We start from the raw sequence: 12,675 nt of genomic DNA on the forward strand, positions 1-12,675 counted from the left end.
ACATGCACCCCAATGTTCATAGCAGCACTACATACAATAGCCAAGACATGGAAGCAACCTAAATGTCCACCAACAGATGACTAGATAAAGAAGATGTGGTATATTTATACAATGGAATACTACTCAGCCATAAAGAGAATAACATAATGTCATTTGCAGCCACATGGATGGACATAGAGATCATCATTCTAAGTGGGCCAGAAAGAGAAAGAAAAATACCATATGATATCACTCATATATAGAATCTAAAAAATAATAATAATAAAAGAAAAGGAAAAAGGGGACACTAATGAACTCATCTACAAAACAGAAACAGACTTGCAGACATAGCAAACAATTTTATGATTACCGGGGGAAAGGGGGTGCGAAGAGATAACTTTGGGAGTTTGTGATTTGCAAAGGTTAACCACTATATATAAAAGTAGATAAAAAACAAATTTCTTCTGTGTAGCACAGGGAACTATATTCAATATCTTGTAATAACCTTTGATGAAAAAGAATATGAAAATGAATAAGTGTATGTATAGACATGGCTGGGACATTGTGCTGTACACCAGAAATGGACACATTGTAACTGACCATACTTCAATTCAAACAATTTTTCTAAAATGAGTCTGGCTGGAGAGAAGGAAAAGGAGGACTGTCCGTGAAGAGTGAAGGAACAATGCAGAGCAAAGCGGTGATGAGGAGCAGACTGGCTTGGGCTGCGGGGGGACCACTCACCTCCTCACAGCTGACACAGTCCAATGGCACGTGTGACACCTGGTGAACTAGGCCTCGACTCCGTGACTTGTTATCATAGGGTTTTCTTTTTTTAAGCAGAATCCATTTTTCAAATAAAGAGTTAAACAGGACCCCAGGTCCAAACGCATGAAAGCAAATCTGTTCTGGCTGAAAAAGGTGGGGGCCCAGAGCCCGGTCTACCCGGCACACCCTCCGCCTCCACCCACCCATCTCTCTCCCAGGTTCTGCTTCTCAGCAGCCCTGAGGCACCTCCCCCGTGTGCAGAGTTTCTCCAGCTCTAAAACCACAGCCTCACCTGTAAGGTATGCGCCGCACAGACGCTCTCACACAAGGAGGCACCTGCACGCGGATTCACAGAAGCATTATTTGTGATGATAAACGTTGGAGGCACCCAAACGTCCATCAGCAGAAGAAAGGGTAAACAGATGGCGTGATATGTATGCAGTGTAATTAACTCTGCTCCAGTGAAAGGGAATGAGTGAAAGCTACACATACCAACCAGGATGAATCTCATAAATGTATTACGGAGTGCAGAAAGCAAGTTGCAGAATATTATTGTGTTACTGTGTTATTGATATGTCATTATATATTATTTGCATAAAATCTAAAAACACACAAACAATATCATATATGCTTATGATACTTATACATGCAGTTAGAGTATGAAGACGTGCATAGGAAATAACAAGGCTTGAGAGGAAAACACAGAGTATCTTCCCGACCTGGGGGCAGGCGAACACTTCTTAGGCAACAAAAAACACAAACCATTAAAAAGCCGATAAATTTTAAAAAAATTTTTTTTAGGGGAGGAGGTAAATAGGTTTGTCTATTTGCTTATTTCTTAAATGGAGGTCCTGGGGATTGAACCCAGAACCTTCTGCATCCTAGGCAGGCACTCTACCACTAAGCTATCTCCTCCCCGCAAAAGTTGATAAATTGAAGCCAGAAAGAGATAGAAAAACATCACATGATATCACTTATATGGGGAATCAAAAACAAAACAAAACAAATGACATACGAACTTATTTACAAAACAGAGAAAGACTCACAGACATAGAAAACAAACTTATGGTTACAGGGGGAGAGATAAACTGGGAGTTCGAGATTTGTGGATACTAATATACGTAAAATAGACAAACAACAAGTTGATACTGTACAGCACAGGGAACCATAGTCAATATCTTGTAGTAACTTATGATGAAAAAGAATATAAGAACGAATGTATATATGTTCCTATGTGACTGAAGCATTGTGCTGTGCACCAGAAATTGACACAATATTGTAAACTGACTGTACTTCAATAAAAATATGTTTTTAAAAAAGTTGAGAAGTCGGACTTCTTTAAAATTAAGAGCTGCATGAAAAGTCAATGATGAGAAACAAACAAGCAATACAATTGAAAAAGCAACACAGAGAGTAGGAAAAGATATTTGTAACACGTGTATCTAAGGATCACATATATTTGTAACACGTGTATCTAAGGATCACATCCAAAATTCATAATGAGTTGCTACAAATTAATGAGAAAAAGACAATTCAATTATTTTAAAAATCTAACTTTTACCATAAGATCTAGCAATCCCACTCCTGGGCATATATCTAGAGAAAATTCCAATTCAAAAAGACACCTGCCCCCAGTGTTCACAACAGCTCTGTATACAATAGCCAAGACGTGGAAGCAACCTAAATGTCCACTGACCCATGACTGGATAAAGAAGATGTGGTGTACATACACATGTGTACACAATGAAATATTATGCAACCATTAAAAGAATGAAGTAATGCCATTTGCAGCAACATGAATAGACCTGAGGATGATCATACTAAGTGAAATGAGTCAGACAGAAAGACAAATATCATCTGCTATCACCTACACGTGGACTCTAAAATATGATACAAGTGGACTTATCTACAAATCAGAAACAGACTCACAGACATAGAAGACAAACTTACGGTTACCAAAGGGGAAAGAGTTGAGGGGAGGATTAAATTAGGAGTTTGGGATTAGCAGATACAAACTAGCATATACAAAACAGATAAACAATAAGGTCCTACTGTACAGCGCAGGGAATTATATTCAATATCTTGTAATAACATATAACGGAAAAGAATTTCTTAAAATCTGACTTGAACGGGCACTCTGTAAAAGAGGCTATCCAAAGGCCACCTAGATGTGTAAAAAGGGGTTCAACATTAATTACTAGGAAAATGCAAATTAAAACATAATACGATACCACTGCACGCCCATTAGGATGGCTTCCATGTCGAACACTGACAGCACCAAGCATTACCAAGGATGCGGCTCACCCAGAGCCCTCATAACGTCACTGGTGGGAATGCAAATGGATGCACCTACTTTGGAAAACTGTGACAATATTGCTCCTGAATGACTGTAAACATCCCCCAGAAATTCTATCCCTGGCTCGATGTCCAACAGAAGTGAATGCCTAGGGCCATCAAAAGTCATGTACAAGAACGTTATATATTCATAGTAGCCTCAAAGTGGAAATCAACTGAATGTCCACCATCAGTAGAATGGATAAACTATGGTCTATTCACACGATGAAATACTACACAATAGTAAAAAAAAAAAAAAAGACTGCTACACGTAACAATCTTATGGGTGAACCTTACAGGTGAAATAAACCAGGTACAACAGAGGATATAGTGTATGTTATTCACATGCAGATTGAAAGTCAGCAAAATGAGCCTCTGTGATCGAGGTCAGACTAGCAGTGCTTTGGGAGGTGCCGACTGTGAAGGGGCACGCGGAGGCTTCTAGGGTTCCTCCCTCCAAGTAGCGATGACACGGGCATATTTACCTGTAAAATTCGTCAGGGCACTTGATGCAAGTGGTGCGTTGATTAAAAACTTAACGAAAGAAAAAGATGCGTACAGGAATGAAAATTGCTAAGTTTAGGGTAAGTAAAACATTCCGAAGTGTTTCTTCTGTAGGGAGGGAGAAATCGCCTGAAACTGCTTCAAGGAGAAGGTGGGCCTTTCATTGGACTTTAAGAATATGACTGGGGCAGGGATCGTTCCAGGATGTGCTTAGAAGACAGAAAGTAACTAGAGCAGAGAATTCAGGTCAGGGCAGGGCAGAGGGGAGAGGAACCCACTGCGGACTTGGGTCTAGGAGTCCAGGTTCAAGTCCTAACTCCAGTATCGATCAGCTCTGTGACCTTGGGGATAGTCACTTAATCTCTCTGAGTCTCAATTCCTCCCTTTGTCAAATGGGGATGGCTATGAAATAATGCATCTAAGCTGCTTAACCTACTGGCTGGCAGAGTGTACTCAAGAAACAGGCATGCCCCCATCACGATCATTACACTGGGGAACTCTCCTAACAAGATGCTGCAGTGGGGCATTTGCTGTCTTTATCTCAGCCGTCACCCCAAAGGCCTGAAATAACACGATGTGTGCCAAGAACCCCCACAGCATGAAGCAAGAGCCTGGGCCATCTGTGTGCAGCAAGCTAAGAGATTGTGGAACATTCTGCCAGCACCTCCAGGGTATCAAAGAGTGGAATGGGAAGAGAACAGTTGTGAGAAAGGGAGGAGGGACTTCGGGAGGGCACTTGGAGAAACTGATATGTGACCCCGGAGTTTGGGAGACACAGGGACTGACGTCTGACACCGGCCTGGGAAATCTAAAGGTAAGAAGCTGGTTGGACAGGTTGGAGCAGGGAGGAGGGGAGCTGGGAGGGAGCATCCTACTGGGTCAAGGGCAGCTGGACTGGGACCTCTTCAACTGGATTTCACTACAGATGACACTGCAAAGGGAGAAGGGGTCTAACAGAGAAGTGGTCTGCTGTAAGCCCAGGGCTTCAGAGGGGGAGGCACAGGTAGCAGAGGAAAGAGAGGCGTGCCCACAGCAGGGTACCACCAGAGGCGACGCAATGCCAGGATGCCACCACACCAGTCATCAGTGATCTTTCCTGCCCCTCACCTCTCCTCCACCCTGGTGCCCGCCCTGCAGAGGCCAAAGCAGCAGCCAGCGGGGCCGAGGTGGTGAGAAGACAGCCAAGTAGTGGCAGAATTTTAGAGCGGGGCTGAGCTACAGGAGGGGGAAAGCCTTAATTAGATCAGGGCTTAGAATTTTTGTTTGTTGGTTGGTCTGTTTTTTTAATTGAGGTATAGTTGATTTATAATATGATATTGTTTTCAGATGTACAGCACAGTGATTCAATATTCACATAGATTATATTCCATTTAAAATTACTACAAAGTAATGGCCATATTCCCTGTGCTGTGCAGTACATCCTTGTGGCTTATTAATTTTATACATAGTAGTTTGTACCTCTTAATCCCCCCTTCTTGCCCCTCCCCCTTCCCCTCCCCACTGGTAGCCACTAGTTTATTCTCTGTATCTGTGAGTCTGTTTCTGTTTGGTTACATACATTCCTTTGTTGCATTTTTTAGATTCCACCTATAAGTGATAACACAGAATATGTCTTTCACTGTCTGACTTATTTCACTAAGCATAATAGTCCTGTTATGGTCCATCCACATTGTTGCAAATGGCATTATTTCATTCTTTCTTATGGCTGGGTGATATATATATATATATATGCCACACCTTCTTTCTCCAGTCATCTGTCGATGGACATTTGGGTCGCTTCCGTGTCTTGGCTATTGTAAACAGTGCTGCTGTGAACGTTGGGGTGCATGTGGCTTTTCAGATAAGGGTTTTCCCTTTTTTCAGATGCACACCCAGCAGTGGAATTGCTGGGTCATATGTTATCTTTTGTTTTTAGTTTTTTTGAGGAACCAGAGCTCAGAGTTTTGATATTAAACCACAGCAGATTTTCTATTTACTGAAATGAAACAGTTTTGAAGGGAAAAACAATGGCCCAGAAAAGCTCCAAGACCTGCCTGGGATTTTTAAGGATGGGAAGAAACAGAACAGTCTAAAAAGGACAGAGGGGAAAAAAGTGAAGCTGATTTCTGTGTGCGTGTTGAATCCAGCTGGAACCATGACATGGTCACATCTGTGTGAAGTGCCTGGCACCCACGAGGTGTGCCTCCTACTTGCCCTGGACCCTGGAAGAAGTTGCTTCTCAGGCCACCGGGACCCTGCCCCAATCTGAGAGGGGCCACCCACTCCCGGGAAAGCCTTGCTCCAGGCTGGAGACTGACAGGGGGGAATAAATCCTCTGCAAAACGTTGCCTGAGCCTGGGGAATTTGCACTTGCCCCACTGCCGGGCCGCTGAACATTCCTGCCTGAAATTCCAGCCCAACCAAGAAGCAACTGTTTCGTGAAAGGCCCCGCAACTGGCAGGGGCTGGTGGGGCCTCTCCCAACTTCCGAATTGCTGTCAGAGGCTGTGACCTCACTTCCTCGGCCTGCTGCAGCGTGGGCCTCCTCCCCGGCAGCCTGGATGCCAGAGGGATGGAGGGCTCGGACCTGGCTCGGACCCCCGCGGGCTGCGGAGCTGGCTCGGTGAGGCCACTGCCACCACTGGGTTCCTGCTCTGGGGGAGTCAAACGCCCGGCGCTTGTTCAAAGTTAAATGCACAGAGGAAATGCCCTGTTCCAGGAGAGCTTTGGGAAGTGGGTGTGCTGTTGGGTCAGCTTTTGGATTAAGCAGAAGGGAGGGAATGAGCTGCCGTGTATCGGGTGCTCACTGTCTAGCAGGCACGGTGCTAGGTGCCTTCTGCGGGCTGTCCTCCACTTCTGAGAACAGCCGAGCGAGGTGAGCACTGTCATTCCCGTTTTACAGAAGAGAAGGAGAGATGCCCCAGAAGTTGCTAGAAAACCAGCAAGTGGTGGGGCTGTACTTTCTCCACGTTCTTTCCACCACATGATGCTCTCCTGGATACGGTAACATTCTCACACTACTATGCCCCTCAGCACTTGTAAATTCAAAAAAAAATTTTTTTCTGGCATGGAATAGTGAAGGGAGTCCCACAGAGTTTAAGAGACAAGTGCTGGGGTCAGCCTGCCCGAGTTCTACCGCTTATGAGCTGTGTGCCCATAAAAGAGGCATTTAACTTCTCTGCACCTCGGTTCCCTTATCTACAAGGAGTAGCATTCACAGTTAGCACCTGCTCCGTCACACTGTAAAGGGGGCCTGTAGCTGGGCAGGGGGAGGCTGGTCCAAAGCTCAGCATGCTGTACCTGCTCAGTAATTAATGATCACTTGCGATGACTCTCATCACACACTAGTGAGGGATGGGACAGGCTCTGGTTAGTCACCCCATGGTGACAGATGATTAGGACTCTGAGGCTCAAAGGGTAGATAATATCCAAGGTCACCCATGGTCGCTGAAATGGCCCTCATTCACGGCCTGTGTCTCTGCAGGGTGCCAGCTCCCTCGAGGGTCCCCTCTCACCCTGGAGACCTCCTGTGGGTTTCCGAGCCCTTGTCAGCTCTCTCTACTCGCGGTCCCCACACAGGGGCAGGCACTGAGCCGTGTGCAAAGTTGGAGATGGTTGTGTAGGTGGCCGGCCAGGCTGCGGGCCACCAGAGAATGCTGATTCTATGTATTCTGGGGAGCAGTTTGCAAGGGTGGGAAGAGGTGGCTGCGTGGAATAGACAAAAAGTCCGGAAGACTCCATAGGCAAAAGTTGTCTCCCACTCCTCTGCCCTCATGATAAAGTCCTTACCACAGTTTCATGTCACATTACATTTTTTCCTACATCCCTCTCTTTGATCCCTTGAAGAGTTACACTGAGCTTCTCTACCCTTTTTACCCCCCAGGGACGCCCTCCCAACACTCTCACCCTTGTACACTGGGAGCTCAGCTCTCCCCAGGTTAAGCTGGGGATCCCCCCTCCCATCCTCAAGTGGAAACCAGCCCACATCGGCACATCTGGGCATCTGGACAACGGCCACACCAGACTTTGAGAACAATAGCAAATCTGCAAGCCAGCAGAGGAACCCAGCGCATTCAGAGTAAAAATAACCTGTCAAATCAATTACAGTGGCAGAGCCAATCCGGGTGACCGCAGGGGAGTAAATATGCAGTGTTTAACGTAATCATCTTTCTGTTCCAGCAGCGCGCTGGCAGGGCTGCGTGACTAAGGCAGATGACTGTTACATAACTGATATTTTTATTCTTTGCCCCTTCTCTTCAGAAACAGAAGCTATTATATTTCATTTGCCTTCAAAGTGGGGGGGGGAGACAAAGGAGAAAAAGATTGTCTCTGAACTTGCACAGGTAATAAGAAAGAAAGTCTAGGACCCTCCACTGTGAATAGATACACGTAAAACTACCCATTAAGCTATGTGACCTTAGGCAAGTCACTTCTCTTCGGTGGTTCCCCATCTATGAAGGAGAGGGGTTGGACTTGGTGACTCCAAGGGCCATCCTTATGCATTCTGACTTTCTATTGCCTCGGACAACTTTGACTCTGAAATTCTGCACTGTCATGATGGCATCTTACTTATCTTTGACTTACCCTGTTGCTCCTTGCACAGCTTCCATGTACAGAGGTGCTAAATTAATACTTGCTGAACTGAATTAATTGGCTTACTCTTTGTTTCAGTGTTTCCTGTCTCTTGGACACCAGCCAGGCACTGATAGATAGACAGCCAAATATAGAAAGAATGTTCTCCATTTTGAAGGAGGCTAGGTGTGTCTCTGAGAAATGCCAGTCTTGTGCAATCGGGTTAGATGATGTTGGAGACAACAGATGCTCAGAGATGAGGGAGATTTCCAGCCCTTGGATGCTCCTGAAGCACTTCCTGGAGGAGGCGACGTTTGGGTTGGGCCCTGAATTCTGACAGATCAATTTGATGAAAGGCGCTCTCAGGGCATCTTTAGGAATGGCCTCTGCAGACGTGGGGAGGGAGGAAGCCCGACAGCACTGAGGGTTTGTGTTGGCAAATTAAAAAAAAATAATCTTTTATTAGGCATCTTGGAAGCAGACTGAAAAGCTTTGGAAGCTGGGGTGGGGCTGGGGGGTTAATACCCTGGATACAGTGGAGAAGAAGGTGGGATGAAGCCTGTAAGAACATCACCTCCTCCGCTGGCCAGTGGATAAGCTCACCATTCTGACTAGTTAGAGGTGAACTCTGATACTAGCCTCTGGGAACATTCCAGAGGCTCAAGAATCACGGGGAGAGAGGTGGCAGAAGATGCTGTCCTTACACTCGGCACATCAGACCAAGACCTTAAATTCAACCTACTTTGCTCAACTGTATGCCTACAGCTTTCAGGGCTGGGGGAGATGTCAAGGTCAGTTATTACAGAGATGCTGTCAGTGCCTTCCCTGCATCTCCTCAGCACTCACCCTGACGCCGAAAGCTACTTCCTTCCAATACTTGCAAGCATGGTGGGCCAGTGTAGGGCAAAGCCCGGAGTACCCAAGAATGATTGCTCCTGGAAACAGCCCTCGATTAAAGACGGATGCAGAAGTGGTGAATTCATCCCTAGCCTGCGCAGGAGAACTCCGAGGTGCGCTCCAGCTCTGTCTCCCAGAGACCCCCAGCTGGATGGAGCCCCAGTTGCCATGGTGATGGCATACTCAACAGCACGCCTTGTACTCGCTTCCTTCCCTCTCTGTCTCACTTCCACACTCCTCCACCTGGGTATCCAGTGATCACCTCCCAAATGAACTACTTACACCTGAATCCGTGACTTGAGGTCAGCCTCTGGGGCAACACGAACCAAGACAATGACCCTCCCTCAGTTTGTAGCTGGGAAAACTGAGGCCCAGAGAGGAGGAGGGGATTGGTTCATGGTCACCAAACGGCTGGTTGAGTCAGAGTGTGAGCCTGGCCCCGCGGGCCCCCAGCCCGGGGCCCCCACCCACTAGATCAGGCATGTCTTAGATTAGCTCGCCCTCCCCTCTGCTCCCCACTAAGACCCCCCAAAGTCAAAAGTCAGCAGGAGAAGCAATTCTCCATTCCTATTTGAACCAAAAGCAGGAGATCTCACAAGGGGGGAGGGGGAGGGTCTGAGGCTCCTAGATGGGGCCCTCGTTATCCCGGAAAGCGTGCTTTTGTCTCGGTGGTAACCGGGGCAGCCACCTCATTTATCTGTTTCAGCAAAGCAGCGGTATCCTTGGGTGCCAACTGCTGGGGCTTAAATAACAGGTTTGCAAAGTGGAGCTATTAGCCCTTAAAAAAAAAATAGAAAAAGAGGAGGGAGGTGGGTTTTTATTTTTCCCCCCTTAGGGAAGGGGACATTTTATATCAACATTAAAGAAGGGTGATATCCACAGAAACAACTTTAATGGGGCCAGAACAATTCCGTGTACAGATAGCAACCGAAAAAACGGAGTAGCGATGGATAGAGTGGTGTCCTTTTAAAAGCAAGCAGCGACATCTCATAATAGTGAAGCTGTTCACTGTCAGTGACTGGAATCCAAGGAGAACATCACTGAGGAACAAAGACGTTTTCTGTCTCTTTAAATAACTCAAGGCAGCTTGACAACTTAGTCAACAGAAGGAACAAAGCTATTGTATGTTCAGGGAAAGGAAACTCTTTTTCTCCTAAAAAGAAAGCAAGATGTTATCACCTAGCTCTAGAGAAGTTTGAGGACCCTGGACACAATGTGACGTTTTTCTAGGCTCAGTAAACCCTGCTTTGATGTGCTAACAACCCCTAATGAAGTTGCTCAGTTAAATGAGCTAACCTGCAGGCTGCTAATAGATTGTCAGGGCAGTTTGCCTTTCTCTGTGCGGAACATTGAACTGCAGACGCCTTGAGCAAACCATTCTGTTTCTGCCTTGCCATGGAGTGCTGGTGAAGGGCTAATTGCAAATTCATTCATTCATTCATTCGTTATTTCATTCATTCAGAAGACTCATTATTTTTACTGTATGGTTGAAGAAATAGGATATATACAGATGATGGATTACACTGGTCACGCTTGTAATTACATATGGTCAAAAAAGTGCCCCGAGAATCAGTGTTGCAGACAGGGCAGGGAAGTGTCACTGTGTCCAGGGGAAGGAAAACGATTTTTGGCCCTCATATGTTTCAGGGAGTTTGGCTGGGGCTGCTGGTATATGATGGGGAGTTGTTGGAGGTGAAGCTGGAGACACGACTTGGGTCCCAACTGGAGGACCTGAGATGTCATACAAAGAGGTCTAAGATTTTTCTTAAAGGCAATGGGGAGCCACTGAATGCTCAGGATCATACTGGGAAGGAGGACTGGGCTCAAGATGGCTGCCTACTTACCCCAAAGGCCTGGAGTTAATATCCCTGATCTGGTCTCGACAAGATGAGTTGGTTATGACGTCCATTTACACATACGGATAGTTTTGGGGGTGGGATGTAGAGAGGAAGGAAGGGAGTGAATTATGAAAGATTTCAAAGTGGAAGAGGAATTTCTCAGTTGGAAATTGGAAGAGGAGAGGACACACTCTCCTTGCTGGAAATCAAGACCCAGCTGCTACCCAGATCTGGCACACACCACGGAAGTACAGCAACTTCCGTTTGAGTTGCTGGTTAAAATTCTGCTGGGTTTTCCCTGATAAACCCTCCACACCCTTAGCATTTGCTTACAGGCCTCATCTGCAAAACTTTGGCTTCAGGCTAGACCTCAGCCTGTTACTTGCTTGATTAATTTGTTGGGATGCCCCCCCCCCCCGGCATCCTTCCCAAATCTATTGGGGGAGTAAAACTTTAGCCAAGTCTCTTGTGTTTCTGATTATTGGGGATTTTCCCTTTCCCCTCCTCTCAGACTCAGACTTTGGAAATGTACGTTCAGTCAATACTCTGTTAAGCGGGAAAGCTCAGGGAACGGGGAGCGGGGCGGGGGCAGGTTCAGGGTAGTGAAAGTTTCTGGGTAAAATGGAGGGATCTGTTGATAAAACTCAATTTGTTTCAGCCTTCTTTCTGGCTCTAGTGATTAAAGAAACTCTGAGTCACATTTTCTGCCGTGCGATGGTGATTAAGTGGATCCTCACTGAGAGGGTTCTCGCGGCCACAGAGGAGGATTGCGTCATCAGTAACCACAGGCCAGGGCCGGGGGAGGGGATGAAAAAGGAGGAGGACACGGGCCAGCCACCACCGACCACGTGGCTGCAGGGCACCACGGGAACTGGAGGCCGGCCGCCGCCACATCCCTCATGACCGCCCCCCATCAGCCCCCTCCCCTCACATAACCCGGCAGAGGACGCAGGGTCCGAATCATGGCACAACCTTGTTTCTTGCCTAATCGTCCCCTGACTTTCACGAGGGAAAGACAGATGTTGGGGGAAACACTTTTAAGGGAGTTTGGTTTAAAAGGCAACTTCCAGCCGGAGGTCCTAAGGGTCTGAACACCCTGGGTCAAACAATGGATGAGGAAGTCCACCACCTGAAACTGGAAGAGTTCATTTCGTGTCCTGCTCTGCTGTTCATTACCTGTGTGGCCTTGGGCAACCGACTTCCCCTCTCTGGGCCTCGTTATCTGCCTCTGTAAAGGGAGTGGGGGCTGGGCTGTGGTCTGCAGGGTCCCTTCCACGCGGCTGTAAAGTTGGGATAATAATGCCTTTCCTGCTCTCCTCAGGGAGGCGTGCGGAGATCAAAATAAAAAGTGATGGAAATGCATGGTAAGCTGTAAAGCCCTCTGTAACTGGGAGAAGTGAGTTTCCACAAGAGGCCCCCCTCAGGAGCCTGGAGCTCCTTGATGCAAACCAGGTGTTGGTGTGATCAGATTCAAGGGAAGGGGGCCTGGGGAGACCCGTGGCCTGGGGGAGGGGGGAAGGAAGTTAGGTGGGCAGCCCGGCCTCCCAGCGTCTCCCTTTAAGCAGGGTTCCCCAGCCCACCCTCAGTCTCTGTACCCAGCAGGACTGGACCGCCATCCCCTCCTTGCCCTGCTCATGCGCTGTGATGCTGTGAGTACCTCCCTTGCCCCTGTGATTCTGCGCCCTGGATCCTCAGGACATCCCGGCAGGGAGGCAAGCAGGTAACATGGTCATCCCTCTGCCAGAGAGAGGTTAGGCGATGGGCCCCACACCTCCTGGCAAGTCAGGGCCCTAACTGGACTCTCC

General features: G+C 47.2%; 1 non-coding gene across 1 annotated transcript; it reads right to left on the reverse strand.

The window, feature by feature from the left end:
* Positions 1–1,590: 1,590 nt before the first annotated feature.
* TRNAP-AGG (transfer RNA proline (anticodon AGG)) lies at positions 1,591–1,663 on the reverse strand. Its single transcript has one exon. It is a non-coding gene; the product is annotated as a tRNA-Pro (tRNA).
* Positions 1,664–12,675: the final 11,012 nt, after the last annotated feature.

Source organism: Vicugna pacos, chromosome 6 (genome assembly GCF_048564905.1).
Source record: "Vicugna pacos chromosome 6, VicPac4, whole genome shotgun sequence".
Classification (NCBI taxonomy): Eukaryota; Metazoa; Chordata; class Mammalia; order Artiodactyla; family Camelidae; genus Vicugna; species Vicugna pacos.